A 16,203-nucleotide genomic window follows, 5' to 3' on the forward strand; every position below is an offset into this window, starting at 1 on the left:
GGTCACGGCAAGGTAAGGGCTGCTGAAGACAGGCGCGATGTAGCTAGATTCTTGCCATGTAGCGAGAGTTACCTTAGACATTAAAGCAAATTTTGAAACAATGACGTCTAAAAGAACAATTTCTTGTTGCAAATCGAGTCCAGGCTTTGTTTACTCCTTGTTTTCTTAAAGGCTTATTCTAAAAGGTGACCGTAGACTGTGCTTATTAGGGTATCAATAAATGATTCCAATTTGTTAATGCGTGTTGCAGTAATGAGCTTTTTGGAACTGATTCCAAACGATGGGCATTAGATGTTAAAGGATAAACGCAAATTTGGAATGTTCATTTTCATCAAATAGTGTTCATTAACATGTCGTAAATTTTATCTTCGTTATCCTTAAACTTGCAGGCTTACACTGTAAAATACCTTACCGGATGACGACAGATAGGTCTCGATGTACCTTATCATTTTCGGATGGTGTAGCCGACAAGCGAAATTTCACCCAGGGTTGGATTTTCAATGCTTCTACAGACGGTGACACTAAAAATGATAAATGCAACAAGAACCTGGTGCCGTCTAATACTACGGAATCGCTGCAGTACACTGACTGTGATGCAGAACTGATCCATGTACAAGATATGTGGAATTACACACCAGCTATGTCGTTCGCAAGTGGTATGCTTCAACCAAGATTCTTTACTTAAAGGAATCTAGTTTTTGTATGATAATTATCAGTGCTTACATCACTGATCTAAACCTTCGACTTTAGATTTCATATAGAACATCTAACAGATGACTATACAAAAATGCATAATACACAATCGATCATCGAGAAAGAATTTCGAAGGACTAAGATCAGATAATCTTTCATGCAAATACAACCTTAACTGCTTACTGTATTACACCAAATTTCACCTGTCCTTTAACTCCCAGGCATTCCGTACATCGGTAAACACGGCACCTACCATGGCGGCGGTTACATCGCCTCTCTGGGAACAACAAACCGGACTAGTTTCGAAATGGCCGCCTACTTACAAAAACACAACTGGTTGGACGCCCAGACCCGGGCAGTGTTTGTAGAAGTCACACTGTACAACCCGCACGTGAACCTGTTCTCAGTCGTATCATTGGCTGTGGAGTTCACCAATCTTGGAGCGGCTTACACAAGTTCTGAAGTCGTCACCGTGCGTCTGATACAAGACGACGCCGTCGTGTTGTTATTTCTGCGAGGTTGCCTGGTCCTTTTTCTGTTGCATTTTGCATTTAAAGAAGGTGAGAAATCTTGTTGTCTAGCGTAACAAAAACACACATACGAACGATGATTCAAACACCCCCCCCCCCAACACACACATACGAGTGCGCACCCACACAGCAATTTATTTCAGTTGCCATACCATTGAAATGCATGTAGCACATGTGAAAGAAATCGCAATTTATGTATATGTCCATATTTCATGCTCTATCGCAGGCAAGAAGCTTCTCTTTCGACCGCTGGAGTACGTCAATGACGCTTGGAACTGGCTGGAACTGGTCACCATTGCTGTTGGCCTGTGCACTTTGTGTATGTACTTCTACACACAAGGTATTATCGATGACGCAGCGGAGAAGAGAGCAGTCGCCAACGCCACCTTTATACTGTACAAAGACGCCGTCAACTGGTTCTTGGTCTACAGTGTCCTCCTGGGCCTGTTCATCTGCTGCGCTACGTTGAAATTTCTCCGCTTACTACGCTTCAACTCTCACGTGTACGCCTTGTCCATAACGATGAAGAGATCGTTCAGACACGTGGCAATGTTTATGATTACGGTTGGAATAATAGTTATTGGTTTTACTATGATGGCAAATTTGATCTTTGGTACCAAGCTGAAAGGTTTTATAAACTTGTCCTCGAGCTTACAGAGCCTTCTTATTATGATGTTAGGCAGCTTTAATTTTGAGGCTCTCCATGATAGAAATAGAATACTAGGTCCACTGATATTCTTCTGGTATCAAGTCATGATGCAGTTCTTTTTATTAAGCATGTTTATGGCCATCATTATGGATGTATACGAACAGCACAAGCATGTGGCTAATCCAAACCACGTCGAGTTCCTTGCCTTTATCAAACAAACTGCATCAAGGGCAGGAGGAAAAGTGAGGGCCCCTACGTCTAGCATTAGGATGAAGAGGTCACAGGTTCGTAAAGACACACCGTCAGATATACTTGAGTCGGTAGGACATGTATTGGAGAAGCTTGACAAACATAGTGCTAGTTATGACAGCACCCTATAGATAAATCGATTAGGCTTTATCTAGAGATGCAAGACAGGGCTTACTCTCACGTGATCATGGGGTAAGTATTGGGGGCCATACTGGGTGGTCAACCAGGAATCTGTTCCTGTATGTAAAGCCGTGTTAGAGTACATAGGACATAATACCATTCAGCCACGTGTCCAATTATTTGAATGCACCTAAAGTTATTGTATTGATAGGTAACAACATGTTTTGTGTATGCAGACATTTGGATGTGTTGGTTCATTTGCGAGTTACAGCAATTCTCATCTGACCATATGGGGTCCACTTGGAGCATAGGCGAATATTTACATATATTGATGTTATTTCATCGTAGAAAAGATTCTTACCATGAGTTGCATGCCTTTAATCTCAAATGATGTTTTATCTTGATTTCCTGATTGCTACTGTTGCGATTGTTACACTGGAAAGTTTGTATGCAGTCCGGTTGGGTTCAAACAAACTCTATCAAATTCGGAATCTTACATTAGGATATTTTTGATAAAAGACCCAATTCAATAACATAAATTTGTTACCATTGCTATCATAGCAATCAGTAATTGTTTCGTTAAAATGTTAAAACACTACTAATTACTAATATCAAAACAAGTCAAACTAGAGTTCCAAGAACACATACCTTAACCAAATACTTAAGGCTTAGTATGAACAGTGGGTTTATTCAAGACTTTTAAAAAATCAGATATATTGTGGTGGTCCAGAGCGTTAGTATACATGTTACAACTGGTTATGAAAAAAACATGTTATTATGGCTTTTGTCAATATGTGTATGTTAAGAAACCAGAAAGGTTTCATATTAAGCAATGTTGTAATTTGAAAGTAATGATGAAATGTTGCAGTAAGTGATATGGTCAGAATAATCATTATGTCATATAATATGCTCGAGTATACTCGAGGAGGTGCCTCGAGCACGATACAACAGCCTCATAACTCAGATTGGTACCTACTGGCTGTATAATGATACAACCTTGTGAATGAAAATGATAGTGATAATATAGATCGCCCAAACAGTGATGTTATAAAAGTTCGTATAACAGTTGTCCCATTGTTTTCCTCAAAAGTTTGTACAGGTAGTCTTATACTATTCATACACCTTTGCGTGCATTTCAATAAATGATTTTTGTTGAATTATAGGAAGCCTTCATGTTCATTTCGCTTAATTTTTTAGGTATTAATGTATTGACTCGCTTGTGCTAATACGTAATACAACATCATAGGTATCAAGTCACCTCATATTCGGAGGTCAGAGGTCGAAGTTTTTAGAGGGCCTCAGAACTGACCTTTGTCTAGAGGTAATGGCCACGTTTTATTCGTTTTGTTTGATATAAATATATACAAACAATTAAAACTATAGGATAATACAGTAGAAAGAGAACATATGCGGGGGTGGCTTTTCGTGGGCCTCCCCCAGAAAAAAATAGTATGAATGGTTTGAATTATACATAATCGACTATATCGGCAATTATGACCAAGGCATCAGAAAACCATCAGTTTTACTAGCATACGCCATTCACAAAGCAGACAAACTTACAGTTCCAAGGCCAGTTGATAGATAATTGGTTAAATCTTGGCTACGTTAAAACTTTCACCGAACTCAACAACTGTTGTATGCAGGCTTGTGTGACAATCGCCGTGGGAGGTCAATGACCCGTAACGGTGACCTCAATATTCGCATAAGCTTGCCATGTTGATTAGAATTAGAACCTTAGCAACGCCAGAACCTCTGCTGACGTACTCCCAACTAGTTTCCAACCTACCCATGACTCACCCCAAGGCCGTAGACAAATCTCTGCTAACTCATTCCCAGGGAGAATCACCCCCGACCTTCACACGACCAAAAACAAAGAAGAACACTGAAAGCCGTATTAAGGCTAGCCATGGTCCGAATTTTATCTCTCGGTGATGTTAACAACATAGAAGAATGGATTGTTGGTCACTTTTGATTTTTTAAAAATGGTCCCTCTTTTGAAAGTCGCTGAATAAGTCCATTTCAATTCGTGAGAGGGTCTGCAATCGGTCAGGAATTAGTCAGGAGAGATTCGGCAGTCTGTAGCTAGAGATCGGGATGGTTGGGAGTAGGCTAGAAAGCATTCGGGGCTCAGTCTGGAGTAATTCATGTTCTGGTTAGGAGATGGTCGGGACATGTTCGGCGCCAAAGATAGGCGTGGCCTAAAAACTGGTCAGACTGCTCCTGAACTTCAGCCGATCGCGACCGAGTCGGCTGGTGTTCGGGAGCCATGTTCGGCTATGTGTAACCGAGGCTTGACTGTCCATCACAATTAGCGGTTCAAACAATGAGAGAGTGACAGCATGTCCGTCAAATATTAGCATTTTTATGTTTTTATTTTGCATTTCTACGTTTTGACGGAGTTGGGCGGGGCTATGGGATCGACCTATTACACTATGCGCGTGAAACTATGGAGATCACCGGTGTAGCTCATTTGTGTGCCGCTTTTGAGCACTTTTGATATCAAATTATCAAACAAATGTGGTAAACAGTGGCATCAAATGTAAATGTCATAAAGATTACAGCAACTAGAATGTTTCCAGTTTTCAAGCCTCATTAAATGCTCTGGGTGCCTTTAAGTGGTAAATAATTGGACTGTCAACATTGTGACCGTTGTAAGTTAATCAAAGGTGTACAGGACCATGCGTAGATTATGCATATGCGGATTTCATTTGCATATTCAGCATATTTCATAGGTCTCCGAAGTCTTGTTAACTCTAGACTTGATTCAAAATACTGTGACTATTCTTCGCTTGCTTGTGTGTCTGTGTTTCTGAAAGGAACACTATGTTAATGTTCGCAACACAAGGAGATACGTTTCACAAATATTTTCTCTGATCCAGAAACACTCGACATTGACTTTGAAAACAGTGCAAAGAGTTATTTCTACGAGGGGCCGAACATCAGCTGCAAATGGAACCTGAGACAGCTACGCCGTCTAGCGGAGAAGAGTTGCTTTACAGTAGATGCACACTGGACCAATGATGAGGATTACTGTGTCATCTGCTTTGAACCGGCAGATGTTATTCATACTTCTGTTTAACGTTCTGGTAAGGAACTAATCGACCAACCAACCAATCAATCAATCCATCAACCAAACAATTGATCGATCAATTAATAGACCAATCAATCAATCAATCAATCAATCAATCAATCAAACAGACTGTATTGCACAAACTTTATAGTGCAACAATTGTAACAGATAAGATGTATGGCAAGTAATATCTACGCCTTTGCTTATCATATTTCTATATTAATTAAGACTAAGCACTACTATTTGACTGATTCAATCTATATGGAACATAGATTACATGAAAATTGCACAGGAGACGAAGTTAACACGGATTCATTGTGCCAGAAGTGCGATTTCTTTTTAGAAAAACGATAGAAATATATGAAAATCAACGCAGTTGGGCAATTTGATGATAAATAGCTAAACCTTTAGACCTTTTCAATATGGTCATCTTTGGCAGTCTAGTCTCAGGACACTTTTCATGATGAATTAAGGGTGCACTAGTTTGGTGCTTGGTATAAAGGATGCTTAATTTCAGTAGTGGATCAAGCGTTAAGTTAGACTATTCCTGTCTGTTTAACGACTTTCTGTTACTGTAAAGGCATTTAACTTTAACTTCGCGTGGTTTTTATTTCGCGTTATGGAGAAAATGGGGTGTTCGCGGTGGTTTTAAGTTCGCGTTTGCAACAATAGTAGCGCTACAGTCAAAGGTGGCCAAAAGTGTTCGGTGGCTTTAAATTCACCTTGAAAGCTCACCACGAAAACCGCTGGCACTGGCTATTATTGCATAGCACCAAGGGCAGGGACACCTTTCTCGGTGTGTCATTCTTTTAACCCTATCTGATGATAAAGATTTTTATTGAATGAAGACATTTATTGTACATTTATATTGAACATCCATGCCTCTATGGGCTAGGTACTTTGAATTTTGTATGACTTAACAAACGTATAACAAACATGAGTACAGAAAGCTATAAACAGCAATACACTAGTTCAACATAACGTTACATAGTAGACAAGGTTGCTATACCAAGGGGGTATGGTATTGAAACCTCCTTGGTTATGCTAAGCTAACCGAGTAACGTTACAGTCAACTTCTTCTCGCTTCTTCAAACTTCGTAACTTAACATGCGTGGATGTGGGAATATAAAATACACAGGATAGGGATGGGGAGTGAGGTTAAGTGTTGATGATCCGTACACCAACTCTGTTGCTAGTGTAGGGTGTTTATGACACCAGACGAGGGGGTGAATCAACATAATGCCTGTATATTGTGTGCGTGCAAGCTTTTATTTCCACTTGTATTATATAGTTGTAACGCTGAATCTCATGTTCGTTTGTCGCATTAAAAATCATATAGAACACGTAACGTTACAATTTCATCGTTTTGGTAGTTAACATCACATAGATTTACTATTATGTACACATTTTCATATTGCAGTTAATATAATGCTCTCATTTATCTCTTGAGCTTGTATTATATGTGAATTTTCTTTGTTTTATTGCCTTGTTAGTTTGTTTATTTGTCACAGCCAGCCGTAACTTGAGCCCGTTGCCAGGCAACCTGATTGTTCGAACCATCGTGACGTCACGTTTAGAACATATGTTGATAGCGGAGCCAAGGCGAGGACGTGTCAAGGTAAAACTCCCGCTAAAACTCGGAATTTCAGCCGTTAGATGGCGTGTCAACCGCTGAAAAGTGCTCTTAACATTGTTTGACCATTGTTCCATCTACCACCACAATCGGATCGGGCTAAGTTACTGAGAAACGGAGTTTATCTGCGTCAAAAGACTGTCTTTTATGTGAGAGAGTTCTCGGGACCCGCCATTTTGAACTGCAGTTGTTGACACCACATAAACCGACAGCATCATCACATGTAGCATCACAGCCTGAAGTTAAGAAGATTATGCAAGGGCAGAAAACTTACTAACAGGAACACACTTTATATCCTTCTACAGCAGCATCGTCAGTCAAACTCAGGCCAATAGTTTCCCATTGAAGTCACGGTTAGCAGAAGTTACGGTAAGCAGTTTTTTTTTATGATCTATGATTTGCGACCCTTAGAAAAGTGGCAGAACAGTTTCTGGGACATGTCTATTTATTCATTTATTTATTTATTTATTGGTTCAGCATGTACATGCCAGGGTTGCCCAACTAGCCGGGGTTATTACTAAGGGCGAACCCATGTACGGTCATAGGACTGTAGGACTGTAGGTTTTGGACAATCTCACACACCGGGGCATGCCCCTACTCTTTTTCGAAAGATGTGGTGGGTTCTTTTATGTGCGTGGGGTGTGGCTCCTTCCAAACACGGGACCTCCATTTAACGTCCTATCCGATGGACGTCCCTAACCCTGGATCATCGGGGACATGCTGTTAGTCATATAGAGCCTTTAAGAGGCTCATTATAGTTTGTTTAAAGAGCTCAGTGGTTTTGGAAGAGAAGTAACATGAAGGAAAGGTTTGCATTTCATAGTAGGAAGTTGAGAGACAATTAATGTGCCCATAGTGTACTAAATAGTGTTTTTTTTATCTTCAGCGTTTCATTGTACTGACGAGCAAAAATACACGAAGTTTTGTCCGTGGTTTGTGTACGATTTAGTTAGATTTAGTCAGAAGTGTTAGATTTTTTGAGGATGCCACAGGGGTGGAGCCAATAGTAACTTCAATGAATGACCAGTTGTTTGAAAGTTTGCTGCTAGTTGGTCCTTGATAAAACAGTTCAGTGTACTGGCATTGTGAGATGAAACATCAGAAAATCACTTGAAAATGTTGATTTTCTGGTTTTCTGGCTATTTTATTCTGTTTTCCATGTCAAGGTAGGTACTGGTTGCCTGATAAGGAAGAAAAGTTTCCATATTAATACTGCCAACAAGCTCAGGCCAGAAACTAGTCCCTTGCTTTCCAGGAGTATCCTCCAAGCAGTCCTGTCCCTTGCCCTAGCCTCTGCTCTAGCCTCTGCTTCCCAACTGTTTTGATTAATAGCAGGGCTCGAAATAGTGGGTGCATGTGCACCTGTGTGCACCTAAATTTGGAGCTGTGCACCTAATTTTTCACTGTGGGTGCACCAGTGCACCTAGATATTTTTGCAGGCTATAGGGTAAAGGCACTATTGTACCCTTAGGCTAGTATACAGAATATTCTTGACATGTAAGTATCAGAAAAAGCAATATAACCTTTTGTAACAGTTGTACTTTGATGTATTACTTGTTGAGTTTTTTGTAATTATGTTTTGCTGATATTCAGCTTTATGTTGTGGTGCACCCAAAATTCTTTCTGTGCACCTAATATTTTGGGTTGGGTGCACCAGTGCACCTATTTCCAAAAATGAATTTCGAGCCCTGAATAGTGATACAGTTTAATTATCAAAACTAAAACCTAATTGCTAGATGTATTCTTTCTCAGTGTTAGAGTTTTGGGGATGCCACAGGAGTGGGGCCAATAGTAACTTCTTTCAGTTCGATTGTTTGAGCCCTTATTCATCCATTTAGTTGCCTGAAATATTTCTTTGGCTTCTCTGGTGTCTTCATGTAATCAAGTTAGACTACAGAGTTTTCGATCTGATAGAGAGCAACAAACTTTTTCAAAACCTTTGGTGTAAGATTACAAAATTCAATATTTTCTGTTCCATCATTCCAGACACCCGCCCTAATCACGATGGCCTACAAACGTTTGATTGAGCTACGAGAGTCATACCAGTCATACCGCGCCACCCACCCCTCCCCCCAACCCTGACACAGTCGACCAGGCCATTCAGAGATTAGCACGTGAGACCTGCAACCTCCGTCGTGAGGCAAGCGAAGACCAAGAAGTCAGGCGCAACAGACCTCAGAGACCCACTTTGAACAACAAAACTAGGTGGGCATTTACATAAGCTTTATAATTCAATATCGTCTGGGATTAGCTCAATAATCTTTCAGTTATCATCCTCAGGGCTCAAAGAACAGCTACTCCTTGTTATGTTCCAAACGTGACTGAGTCTATACCCTGAAAAACTGATTCCTTTCTCAATGGTTGCTCACACGTTACTGAAGGTTTTGATCACCTATAGCAAGTAGAACACTTTTCAGAATAAGATTTTTTCTTGCAAACTCTATTAAGAACATTTGAAAATCCTCGCCATAATCCTTAATCTTTAGCTTGAAAGTTCATCTGTGTCGGTAGAAATCATTCTGAGACAAATTTTAACTATAATTTCCAACACAAAAATTGGACTCGCTCAAATTTTCAACTGTACAACACCAGTCTTTGTCAAGGAGTTAGCAATCCACCGCTGGGATGACATCATATTATGCAGATAGCACACGTGACTCGGTGAGCAGTGGATCACAAGTAGCGTATTAAGTCTGTTAAAACTTGTCTCAGAACATCTGACAATATGTTGTACGAATATCTTGCTAATCATCATGAGGCGGTAAAATAAACACTTCTTATCTTGCACCTTTTTCCTTTTCTCTACCTAAAGATACGCGAGATCCTCGCCCACAGAAGAAGAGCGGGATAGAGCCCTTGACGAACACGCTGAGAGGATATACGAGAGGAAGATACACCTTCAGATGTTCGGGGAGGACCGCAGCACCTCCAAGCTGCCGTCCAAGCGACACAGCAAGACTGTCCGGGCGCAAGAGAAGCTCCACCAGATCAAGCAGGAGCGTGTTAACTCCGTGCCCTACAACAGCGAGTATCATCGGCACCGGATGGTGCGAACCACGGCCATGTTCGGCAACGACCCAACCAAGAAGACCTCCAAGACCCGTAGAGCGCCGGCTCAAGAGAGGGTCTACCTCACGGTAGAAGAGTGCTGCCCTGACAGACTAAAGCAGGCCAACATGGACTCGGAGAGGACGGGTGAGAGCTTTTAAACTTTCTTTTTAAGTCAGGGTGCAAAATAACAGGTTGCACGTTGCACAGTGCAACCATATTTCGGTTGGTGCAAGTTAATTCCAAACCCAGGTAGCACAGTGTGCAACTTTATATTTTGAGCCAAAGATCTCAATCGGAGCACTGGAAGCTCACAAAAACACAGTGTCACTCTCATAAAATTCGGTAAATCTTCAATTGAAACAAAGAAATCAACACTTTTTCGTTTTAAACCATCCAAAAGCCTTCATAGATCGTGGAATTTGAGCTGAAAAAGACAAAAGCACATTGCCCTTGGCAAAACAAGATGTTGTTAGGTCAATGGGAACACAATACTATCTAATTTATATTTTAAAATATTAGTAGTATTATACGCTTCATACGAGCTTGATTTGAAGAAATCGGTGAATGTTGCTGGAGCAACCTGAAATTTGGATGTGCAACCTAGCATTTGCCCTAGGTTGCAACATGGGCAACCTGGCTCAAAAAAGTATTTTGCACCCTGTAAGTGTAAAGCATTCAGTCCTAATCTGTACTCCTGGTTTTCAGCAGTTTAGTGCAATATGGACCAGGTGGATAGGAAATGAGCTTGGTCCCACTAAGGAACTGTTTCACATATTTCTTTTGCAACCACTTTGTACCCTGCAGCCACCAAGCTGCCACCCCTGGCTCCACAGCGCCACCATGTGGCCAGGAAGGGTACTGCAGCAGACGACAACGTATCTGCCTCCTCCATGGTGAGTAACAGCATATGTTAAATGACTGTGATACTTTGATTGCAGTTATAATCTTGTCACCAATATTCAGCAAGCAAGCAGGAAAGAAACAAAAAAATGATGCAGATGTGTGATGAAGATTTGTAATTAATGTAAGAATGGAGTTACTTGTGTAACAGTGGGGATCAACCTCCACTAACTGACCAGTCTAACTGGTCCGGACCTTTTAGCCTAGTGGTTAGCGCGTTGATTTCCCAAGCCGTGCGGATCGGGATTGGCGTGGGTTCTAATCCCGGGAGCAGCGTACTCGCCCCTTTGGGTTTTTACAGTGGTTCCCACACCGGCCCTGTTAGTAACGATCAGATCACACAGGGAATGTCGTACTTGGAGACTCGGGACAAGTCTGAAAAGAAAAGGGGGAGTAGTGTAACAGTGGGGATCAACCTCCACTAACTGACCAGTCTTACTGGTCCGGACCTTTTAGCCTAGTGGTTAGCGCGTTGATTTCCCAAGCCATACGGATCGGATTGGCGCGGGTTCTAATCCCGGGAGTGGCGTACTCGCCCCTTTGGGTTTTTACAGTAGTTCCCACGCCGGCCCTGTGAGTATGATGATCAGATCACACAGGGAATGTCGTACTTGGAGACTCGGGACGAGTCTGAAAACAAAAGGGGGAGTAGTGTAACAGTGAGGATCAACCTCCACTAGCTAACCAGTCTAACTGGTCCGGACCTTTTGGTTAGCGCGTTGATTTCCCAAGCCGTGCGGATCGGGATTGGCGCGGGTTCTAATCCCGGGAGCGGCGTTCTCGCCCCTTTGGGTTTTTTACACTGTCTTGCATTATCAATCAATCAATCAAATAATCCTTTCTGAGGCTTATGCATATAATGGCCTCTCTTGCTGGGATGTTCTAGTATTTTTTTTTCACGGGATCTCCAGTTGGCTGTGGTGATCCCTTAAGCAAAGCCCTCTAAATGTGTCAAATACTTGTCTGATCTCCCCACCTTTTTTGTACAGGGTGTCTTTACTTCTAAGGGGGAACCCCTCCCTTGGCTGACTCCAGTTTTATTTTTTTCATTTCCTTATCAGTCTACTTAGATGTTTTGCATCCTAGACTGTCCATGTTATACACAGTTGCTCTCTCTGTCTCCTACACTCTCTTCACCAATTTCACACTTCCCAGAATGCAGTTTGCTGGGTACGGAAACGGATATACGTCAGATTCTCTCTATGTGCTACCAATTTCTCGTAACGTGTGAAACAAAGGAGAGGAAACAGCTAAACCTTGAGTAGGAGGACGGTAAAACACAGGAACTTATGAGTTACCCGGCAAATAATAGTGAGGATGTGAATTTGACAAGCTAATTGTGGACAAAGGTATTTTTCTGGGCAACTAGCCAACACGTCACCACTGTTGTTTTTTAGTTGGTTTCGCCCGATGACCTCATACATGTAGGTCACAACTCGTGTTCCGTCTGCAACGTTTGTTCTTTGTTGTCAGAAAGTGCCGTCTCTGAGTTGTGTTCTTTATCTATCTTTTATTTATTTCGATTTACCACATTTGTGTAAGGATTGACATAACAGGTGAACTATCACCTTTTCAAGATGTCATCCCAGACCGGACTGTAAGGTTTGGACCATCACAAACCGTGGCATGCCCCTCAACTATTTTTCAAAAGGTGTGGTGGGTTCTTTAACGTGCGCGGGGTGTGGCTCTCCCCAAACACGGGACCTCCATTTAACGTCCTATCCGAGGAACGTTCCTAACCCTAGATGAGCTAGGTACTCATTTACACCTGAGTGAAGTGAGGAAAGTCGTGTTAAGTGCCTTTCCCAAGGGCACAACGTCGGGGCGCAAGTCCGGACATGTCTCTGGGCACACCGAGATACGAACCGGGGACCCATTGTTTGACAGCCGAGTGGTCTACCACTGCGCCACACGAACGCCACAGTTCTGTGTTCTACACGGTGATAACCAATTTCTTGTGCCCATGGGCCATCATGTTTCGTAGTTTTGCATGTTGAGAGAAGCAGTTGGCGCCTAGAGGGAATCTGACGTATATCCGTTTACGTATCAAGCAAACTGCATTCTGGGAAGTGTGAAATTGGTGACTTCGTGTCTACTAAGTACCTCTGATTGTCCACCTGATATCCTACTCGCTCTTCTGACTGCCATCTACTTGGTAAATTGACATATTCATTGTTGTCACCTCCAGCTGAGGGACCCAAAGCCTCCTGCCGGAGCAAAGTCGGACATCTCCTTGGCAGCGCATCCCTACCGCCAGAGGCTACCGCGCCGCAGGACGAAAGACGCACGAGCCCTGAAGCGCCGATGTGACGATCAGAGCGGCCCCCGCAGCAAACACTAAATCCTCAGGTCGCCCTGACATCCCTCATAGTATACTTGGTGGTTCTTAACACTGTACAACTCACAGGGCTAATATTTTCATGGAATTACCCCTAGAGTTTAGTAGAAACCTCCCCTCTCCCCTTTGTTGGTCAAAACACTTCCTCCAGTTGGATTTCTATAAAATCTATAATCAGTCAATTGTAAAGTTTTGAACATCATTCCCCTTTTTTGACTTGCATAACACTGATCTCTTAACCTTATTGAATATAAAAGTATCTGTCCATGTGAAATATTTTCGTGAATATTTTCGGCGAAAACAAAAAAAGGCAAGCATACCAAGATTGCTGATGAATGAAGGGATGCCAGGGAACCCACTCTGGGTACAATTTCCCGCGAGTTACAGAGAATATGCAGTTTTATGCATGAACTTTGCCTATACATGTGCTAAGGGGCGACGAGAAAGGCAACGACAAAAAAACATGGCCGTCACAGTATATTTCTCCTGAACAGACAAATTCATTGTGATTATTTTCGGTATAAATGAGGGTTGAAAAGCATTAACCAAGAAGGTCAATTGTTGATCAGATATCAGAGAACACAAAACAGGAGGATTTGTTTCTTAACCCCCCTGAAATCATTTCTAAACGTAGTCTTGGGTCGAGCGATACCATGCATACACTACACACTCAGGGCGTAAGCAAAGTCATGCACGCCATGTGAAATATTTTTGTGAAAATTTTGGCGAAAACAAAAAAAGGCAAGCATACCAAGAATGCTGATGAATGAATTCGAAGGAATGCCAGGGAACCCACTCTGGGTACGATTTTACAGAGAATATGCAGTTTTATGCATGTAACCTCGCCAGTGTACATGTGCTAAGGGGCGAGGAGAGAAGAAGCCAGAAAGAACCAAAACAAACATGGCCTCTACGGCAATATTTTCGAACAGACAATCTACTTCATTGTGATTATTTTTGGCATAATTGAGGGTGGTTTAGCAAACCAAGAAGGCTTACTTGTTGATAAGATATTTTAAAAAAAAGAAAAACATTTTTTTCTTAACCACCCTAAACTTATTACTGATAACATAGCTTTTGTCGAGAAAAACAACTGTAGGCATATGCAGACATGCACGCCCTGTGAGAAATTGTATCCATGTCGTGCAAAATAGCATTGCAATCCCGTATCACATCTCAACATCTTCAAAATCAAAGTCAGTCGGAAAATAGCACTCCCCTCCCTACTTTAGGACTCCTTTAAGGACAGTTTATATAGCTTATATTCTTCCATAGAATAACTGGCCATTTTGACTATTCAAATTGTAGAAGTTTAACTAAGAACAAAAGTTGTTCCATAGCACACAACAGTATAGGAACTAAAATCTGACTAAGCTACACCACACAATATGTGTAGCGTTTCAATGAGCCTGGGGAGTTTTGCTTTGAAGTTTTCGAATCTTATGTGTGAGGATCAAAATCTGAAATGGTGGCTATATATTAACCTTTTGTTCAATTGGTAAAATACACCAATATAGTGTGTCAAGACGGAGAAGAGTAAAGTTTGAGATTCATACCAGTGTCATGATAGTATGTTGTACTATTGATGTGATATCACTCGTAAATTGTGAAACCAAAAAGTGTATGTATGTATTTGCTCTTCATTGCATGTGGATATGTACTCAAACGTGCTTCACTCTCTACAAAATTAAGCTTATTGGCTGAAACATTTTCCAGGCCATTTTATAAATACAGTTTCATTAATTTTACCACATTAGATCTGAGAAACCTCGAACAGAAACATTAACAAATTATCCAAAAACTGTAATCCGTTTAAAGTTCATATCTTTTATTGGCAAAATAGACCAAATTATATCCTATCTTTTTGTTTCTGATCATTTTTGTAGTAGTCAAAATTTTTAAGTATTCAACCCAACAGTTTGTCTTTTCCAAAATGTTACGTGAAAATGTGGAATTTGACACAGATCGATAGTGCCCTCACGGCAAACCCACTCCAGTTAACCGGACCACACAGTATTCTACACTGCAGCTGGGGTGGGGAAGGGTTGGGCAAGGTCAACTCCACAGACCGCAGGCACTTGGCCCTCCCAGACTACTCCAACCTCTACCCACTGCACCATCTGGCGGATATGTCTGTGGTGTTCAGTGAGCGATGGCTGTCTTACGCCCGATCTACCAATCGGGATGTCAGGCCCCATCCTCACTGGACGCCACATTCATGTCCGCCTGTTCAGCAGTGGGCCGGGGAGAGGCGGGGGTAGTCTGCAGTCTGTGTGGGGAGTTCTTGTACCAACCCGGAGACTCCCTGGCTAAAGTGGAGATGTACTGTGTGGTCTTCTCCGACTGGAGTGAGTTTGCCTCCTGTGTGCCATTTGTGTAACATTTTCATGTAGCACTTTTTATTCCTTCACGTTTTTTAATTTGTCACCAAAAACAATGACTCAATATCAATTCACCCACTTTTCCTGTACATTTTGCTTTATGCATGTGCCAGTCTGCAATGCATTTCCTTTTAAAGTTTGCCTCATGTGTGACCATTTGTGAAACATTTTCATGCATCTTTTTTGTCTGCCCTTTTTTGTCTGTCATTTTAATGCATTGCAAATAACTTTTAAATATACTTACCTCCAATCCCAGTCAAGTAAAAGCATGTTTGGGTACATACCCATGTCATTATCAATTAGTAAACCTGTATAGTATTATTCTATGTAATAAATGTATTTCATGTGGACACGTATTTTGCCTCAGATGTATTGATATTTTAAGTTGTGTTGAATTTTCTTTAGTATTCAATGGCTGGTCTCCCTTTCCCTTAACAAGAAATGCTTTTTAAAAAAGCTGACCACACAACCATTAGATAATGGTGAGGATGAAATGGTCGTTGTACGTGTAATTAAATCATCTTGCATGAAAACAGTCACAATTTTGGCCACTTTTATAGGCCACACCAATTTAATTTCTTGGTTAACG

The sequence above is a fragment of the Branchiostoma lanceolatum genome, chromosome 13 (assembly GCF_035083965.1).
Source record: "Branchiostoma lanceolatum isolate klBraLanc5 chromosome 13, klBraLanc5.hap2, whole genome shotgun sequence".
NCBI lineage: Eukaryota > Metazoa > Chordata > Leptocardii > Amphioxiformes > Branchiostomatidae > Branchiostoma > Branchiostoma lanceolatum.